This window comes from Salmo salar, chromosome 26, assembly GCF_965601325.2.
Source record: "Salmo salar chromosome 26, fSalSal1, whole genome shotgun sequence".
In the NCBI taxonomy this organism is placed as follows: Eukaryota; Metazoa; Chordata; class Actinopteri; order Salmoniformes; family Salmonidae; genus Salmo; species Salmo salar.
Window position 1 is genome coordinate 18,943,064 of NC_138316.1, and position 6,830 is coordinate 18,949,893.

General features: G+C 38.7%; 1 protein-coding gene across 8 annotated transcripts in view; it reads right to left on the reverse strand.

Moving 5' to 3' along the window:
- tead1b (TEA domain family member 1b) overlaps positions 1-6,241 on the reverse strand; it is a 69,044-nt gene extending 62,803 nt beyond the window's left edge. For 6 of the 8 annotated variants that reach the window (XM_014175315.3, XM_014175322.3, XM_014175319.3 and 3 more), the window contains exons 1-2: positions 6,049-6,241; positions 5,501-5,627 (exon numbers count right to left, since the gene is read on the reverse strand). The gene's annotated coding sequence lies outside the window, so the exon portion shown is untranslated. Of the gene's footprint in view, positions 1-5,500; positions 5,628-5,753; positions 5,784-6,048 lie in introns of all 8 variants that reach the window. The other 2 variants (XM_045708885.2, XM_014175314.3) reach the window with 1 other exon arrangement.
- Positions 6,242-6,830: the final 589 nt, after the last annotated feature.

The following is a 6,830-nucleotide window of genomic DNA, read 5'->3' on the forward strand; positions in this document are numbered from 1 at the left end:
CATCCTTTCATTTCATCAATTCTTCCCTTGATTAGATAAAGGAATGCTTTGTGCAATTCAGATTCCCACAAGGCATTTCTCATACTGTTATCATACAGGAAATAGAAAATATTTGTTGGGTATGGGTAATTGTGCTTTTGATCAGTTTAGGCCTTTATTCCTAACAGCTGTTTCCATTTCTTAAAGAATGCAACAAATGTAAGAGGGTTGAAAAATAGATTTTCTGAAGAAAATAAATGTCTTCCATGCCAACCTATACTACTAAATAAATACATAAAATGACATTGTGAAGGAAAACTTGATATGTGGCACCAGCCCAAGTACAATCCCCCTGCACAAAACCAATGCACTCAAACATCCAACAGTTTCCATGGCATTCTTTTTTCCTATGATAACTCTTAATTAGTTTTGACCGCAGATGGATTTTAATAGGAAATTATGACTTAGTAGTATATTAAAAAGACAGGACGTGCCTGTTTGCTTTGGGCTGTAATCCCACTACAGTTTACATGTTCACAATGACCCATGACCACAGAGGGAAAAACCAGCTTGCTGATTGTAAATGATGTGGTAATGCCCATGTGTGGTTCATTCATACCTACTGATGCCTTGTCTAGGTGAACTTGCTAACAAAACTATGAACGTATTTGTTCGCTTAGTAAACCTTGAAGTGCAATTCAAGGCCAGGAATTTCAAGGTAAGAAGGAATCACGTATGTGCACAAATACACATACACATGCGCTCACCTACAATAACTCACACACACACTGTCCTACAACAGATGGTGACTCAAATATGAAGCATATAAAACGCTATTGATAAGGTAAGGGAACAGATAGCTTATCGGAAGTATACAAGAGCCATATGGTGTCATAGTCAGTACAGCCTGTTTTTGACATAACAATGGCCTGGCCAGGACGTAGAACCACAAGTTGACTAATGGTCGTTGGCATGAAATCTCAGAGCAGTACAAGCTAGAGCAAATGTTGATATTTGCATTTTTTCAAACAGGTGCAGAAAATGACCCAAGCAGATGTCAATGAGAACGGGCTTGTTTGCGCTTAGCAGCTCAACAGCCTCGCACACACTCAGTCTTGACAACAGGAAAGACAATGGGTCTCTCGCTGCTCCCAGAAGTAATCCAGTCCACTCAAGGCCTCAGCAATGCACATATTCTCTCTACATTTCACAAGTGAAAGACTATATTCTTATTTTCCCGGCCCTGAGACTTCCACATTCCTAGCCAAAACATTACAGTGGTGGGATCTATAAAAAGGCATGTGTATTCAGAGAGAGGTGGTCTGCGTACAACTACTGAATGTTGAGGTTCAAAAACTCACATTTTTGAGCATGTTTTAAAGCTAGAATCCTTAGTTGCTACATCCATTTTTTTAATGATAAATTAATGATATACCGTGCATTCGGATAGTATTCAGACCCCTTGACTTTTTACACATCTTGTTATATTACAGCCTTATTCTAAAATTGATTAAATTGTTTTCCCCCCTCATCAATCTACACACAATACCCCATAATGACAAAGCAAAAACAGGTTTTTATCATTTTTGCTAATTTATTAAAACCAAAAAACGGAAATATCAAATTTACATATTTATTCAGACCATTTACTCTGTACTTTGTTAAAGCACCTTTGGCAGTGATTACAGCCTTGAGTCTTCTTGGGTATGACACTACAAGCTTGGCACACCTGTATTTGGGGAGTTTCTCCCATTCCTCTCTGCAGATCTCTCAAGCTCTGTCAGGTTGGATGGGGAGCATTGCTGCACAGCTATTTTCAGGTCTCTCCAGAGATGTTCAATCAGGTTCATGTCCAAGCTCTGTCTGGGCCACTCAAGGACATTCAAATACTTGTCCCGAAGCCAGTCCTGCGTTGTCTTGGCTGTGTGCTTAGGCTCGTTGTCCTGTTGGAAGGTGAACCTTCGACCCAGTCTGAGGTCCTGAGCGCTCTGGAGCAGGTTTTCATCAAGGATCTCTCTGTACTTTACTCCGTTCATCTTTACCTCGATCCTGACGAGTCTCCCAGTCCCTTCCGCTGACAAACATCCCCACAGCATGATGCTGCCACCACCATGCTTCACCGTAGGGATGGTGCCAGGTTTCCTCCAGACGTGATGCTTGGCATTCAGGCCAAAGAGTTCAATTTTGGTTTCATTAGACCAGAAAATCTTGTTTCTCATGGTCTGAGAGTCTTTAGGTGTCTTTTGGCAAACTCCAAGCGGGCTGTCATGTGCTTTTTACTGAGGAGTGGCTTCCGCCTGGTCACTCTACCATAAAGGCCTGATTGTTGGAGTGCTGCAGAGATGGTTGTAAGGTTTTGGGGCGGCAGGTAGCCTGGTGGTTAGAGCATTGGGCCAGTAACCGAAAGGTTGCTGGATCGAATCCCCGAGCTGACAAGGTAAAAATCTGTCTTTCTGCCCCTGAACAAGACAGTTATCCCTCTGTTCCCCGGTAGGCCGTCATTGTAAATTAGAATTTGTTCTTAACTGACTTGCCTAGTTAAATAAAGAGCCCTTCTCCCCCGATTGCTCAGTTCGGCCAGCTCTAGGAAGAGTTTTGGTTGTTCCAAACATCTTCCATTTAAGAATACTGCAGAAATGTTTTGGTACCCTTGGTTTTTGCTCTGACATGCACTGTCAACTGTGGGACCTTATATACACAGGTGTGTGCCTTTCCAAATCATGTTCAATCAATTGAATTTACCACAGGTAGACTTCAATCAAGTTGTAGAAACATCTCAAGGATGATCAATGGAAACAGGATGCACCTGAGCTCAATTTCGAGTCTCATAGCAAAGGGTCTGAATACTTATGTAAATAATGTATTTTTGTTTTTTATTTTTAATACATTTCCAAAAAATTCTAAAACATGTTTTCACTTTGTCATTATGGGGCATTGTGTGTAGATTGCTGAGAATATAAGTATATTTAACCAATTTTAAAATAAGGCTGTATCCTAACAACATGTGGGAAAAGTCAAGGGTTCTGAATACTTCCCGAAGTCACTGTATACCCATTGATTCTTGAAGAATATAACTTATAAATGTGTTATGAGATTAGGTCAACTGTCGTACCCCACCAGAACCCAAAATATAAGCTTGTTTAACTCCAATGTTGGTAAACAACGCAAATGTAAACAAATACTGTATAGCCTCAAAACATGGTTAAACTACATATTTCATATCATGGGTGGTCAGTCCTTGCATCCATTGCTCTGTCTATGAATTTGAAAGTGGTTACATTTCTCCAGCCTCATCCCTTAGCTTTTTAGCGAAACAGGGACGGGGAAAACGCTTTATTATTGTTTTAATAAACAGCTTTAAGCTTATATGTGTTTTTGTACGATGTAATGCATTTGTGAAGCTCACTTCCACCACATTGAAACTGCACATGTAAAATTGAGTGCTAACAAATACCTGTCCGGTGAGTCATTGGGGCTAAATTAATGTTATAACAAAAAACTATGCTTATGTTTAGAAAAGGGGGAAGGGCTTAGTAGGCTACAGTCTATCTGTGTTAAATGCCAAGTTGAAAATACCTTCAATACATATTGCCATAACGTACATTGACTTGTTATTTTTTATCAATCTTATATGTTTATGTGATTGGGTTTTAACATAAGTTTAGATGGTATTACTTTGGAATAAGAGAAATTCCAGATAATTAATATCATTCTTAATTTCACAAATTTGGGGTTCAACTGATATCATCTGGTAAAATTGGAATTCGTAAGCCCACTTTCAAAAGTAAAAACTAATGGATTCAAGCAAAGACAATGTACTATTCTTGCACTTGGAAATGCCATGCAGGCTAGTGTCCAACAGGTCCACTTGTTGCATAAGCAGAAAACAAAGCATCTATTGCTGGTCCTGATTTCCCCCCTACAGCAAGCAGCTTTACTTCTCAACATCATGACATGTCAGGGGTTAAGTCTGATAGAAGTCAACCTAATTCATGTAGTAAATTCTAATAGCCTAGTTAGAGGAATCAACAACTAACACATTGTATCTTGCTGGCCCCTATTTTCAAGAGAGACAAACTGAAATATAAGACTATAATTAACTGCAAGAAAGGAGGTCTTTCCCCAATCACACAATAGGGGAACTTAAGAGTATTAAGAGGTGAATTCCACTCTATACCAGAGAACTTGCACAGCCAAAGAATACCCTCATGCAGTTTGGTTTGTTTAGTTACAATGAAGTAGATATCGCCACGCATCAAAATAACCAAGACATTTCACCTTCTATATTCACCAACAAGCATATACAGTTATATTTGAATATTTACATTCTTTGAGATAATATAAACAACACTATAAGTTAATTACACAATAATTGCATAGCCTACTCTATAAAATATATGTGCTTAACTATTAGTCAACCTATATTGAAATTGTATCTGATGGTGTGACCTAGATGACGTTTAGCATTTGGTTCAAGTGAGGGCAGTCAGACTACATAACCTATCATATTCATATGTTTTAAAGCTCCGTAATAGCATCAGCGCAAACCACTACATCCACACAGCCTACAATAAAAGGCAGTGCAAAGTTTCCCGCAAAGTTTCCCCCAACAAATTCATCCTTAAAATAGCAACAGTTGAGCATCTGTGTAATCTATAGGTAATTCATGTATATTACGAAATTCTAAAGCAATAGAAAGCTACATAATCTTCCTTAATCTTGATCAAGACTTTCCTGAGATTAACGTTATAGGCCTACATGTAATATGCATCGGATCACACGGTTTCTTCGGATGCGATGAAACTTTATTACACATAGAAGTGGCCTTGGCTACATAATGCGACCCCCATCCCTGTGATTTATTCAGATTTTAGCTGAGCAGGCAACAATGTATCCCGAAAAAAGGCGGATATGGAAAACAAGGATCGAACAGAGCAATGAAGCAGACATTAACATAGCTCAGAGCCCACAATAGCCTACTTGTAAGAATTTATTTTTGAAATAGTTCAAATCAATATTGAATTACCAATTGTTTAAAAACTAAACAGACAAAGAGAGTTGCAAATAAGAACTGGGTATCAATGGTCGTTTTTTGTTTTGTTGCAACGTTTCAATAGTGTCCAAAAGCAAGAAAAACCTAGCATTGAATCCAAACAGATATCAAATGTTTTCATTCACCAACACTAGAACACCAAAATTATGTAATAACATTTTCAGATTATTTTGTAAATGCAAAAGATGTGTTTTATAAATTATATTCTCTAAAAGTATGTTGCCCGGCCCACTATCCTACACTGTGAGAACACATGGGCAATATGTGTTTAAATGTAGGCCATAATCTTCTACTGTCAAAGATGATCAAAAATTATTATCTTAAAAGACACATCTAATCAATTCGGCAAAATTGATGGATCTTGCCTATGATCGGTTGAATCAATTCCGCATGTGGAAAATGGAATGCAAAGAATTTGATGGAATTTCTGTAGCCTAAACCTGATAAAAGAACAAAAAATATACTTACAGTGACTTCAAGGTACGATGGATAAAATACACGACCAAAGGTGTTGGAGCAACAAGTCTTTCAGCAGAATGTTTTTGCACTGCTCCGAAAATGTTCCACTGAAATCTCCAACTCCCGGCTGAGCCAACTAAGGAGAAGAAAACAGCAACATTTTGATCCGTCATCTTGTCCAAAATTGTCATTCATAAAATAATGTACGTCCAATCGTATCCGGAATCTTGTTAGGAGTTTGAGGTTCATGCACTGGACTTACTGTGATATAATAGGGCGTATGGTCGGGCTTCTTTACAAAAATGTGAAAAATGTCAAAGATTTTCGTGTCAGTCGAATACAACACTGAGTGGACAAAGTGAAAGCACCCTGTTGCAACAGCGACAAGAAACGGCAACCTAAAATCTCACCGACACACACTTTTATTGTAATATAAAAATATGCCCACTCATTCTAATACCATACATTACTTCTCATTTGTAATGAAAGGCGCAACTTCATCATAACAGTATTAGTCTGCAACCATTTTGCATATTATTAACTACATTGAAACTTACCTCAAACACCTCCGTTATTGTTATTTGTTATAAAATTCGTCCCCCTTTGTTTGTCTAATGTGGGATATTATAGTTTTTGTAAACTGTGTAAAGTTATTGTTGTGTTTCTGGGTCAGCCAGATATGTGTACGTGAATCGACAACGCACGGACAGAGATGCGAAGAATGCTCGGAATGAGAACAGGAATGAAATGAACGCGAAGAGCGAGTTTGCATTGGGGGCGGAGCAAAGGTGGCGTCATCCCGAACCGAACAGCCCTAGATTATGGTAGATAGGAGGGACAAGCGGGGGGAAAATAAGAAGAATGACCTCACAGGACACGTCGAATTCAAATTGGTGGGAGAAAGAAGATGGAATTTCTCTGTGGAGTTAGTTCATTCTATTTTAATCATCTACCTCAATAATGCTGAATACAAGTAGTACAAGTATGATACCTTTATCACAACCATGTCAGTCATTTGAAATGTTGTTGCTTGATAAATATATGACGTGAATACAACACTGATATTTTTTATTTGACACTTCCACAGCTGGGACATGAAATGGAGCACATTTAGAAACATTTATCAGGTTGAACATCTGTCACCTGCCTCTCATACTTCGGTAGCTGCATGTGTTGTAAATGTAACATCAGTAGGCCTTATATCTTCAGAACTATATATTCAATACAGTATCATCTGAGACACAAGCAGGATATAACTGTTGGCTAGACCTTGTGAGCCTGTGGAGAGAACCATGCCAGTGCCACCACACAACCACAGGGGGGGGGGGGTGGGGGGGGG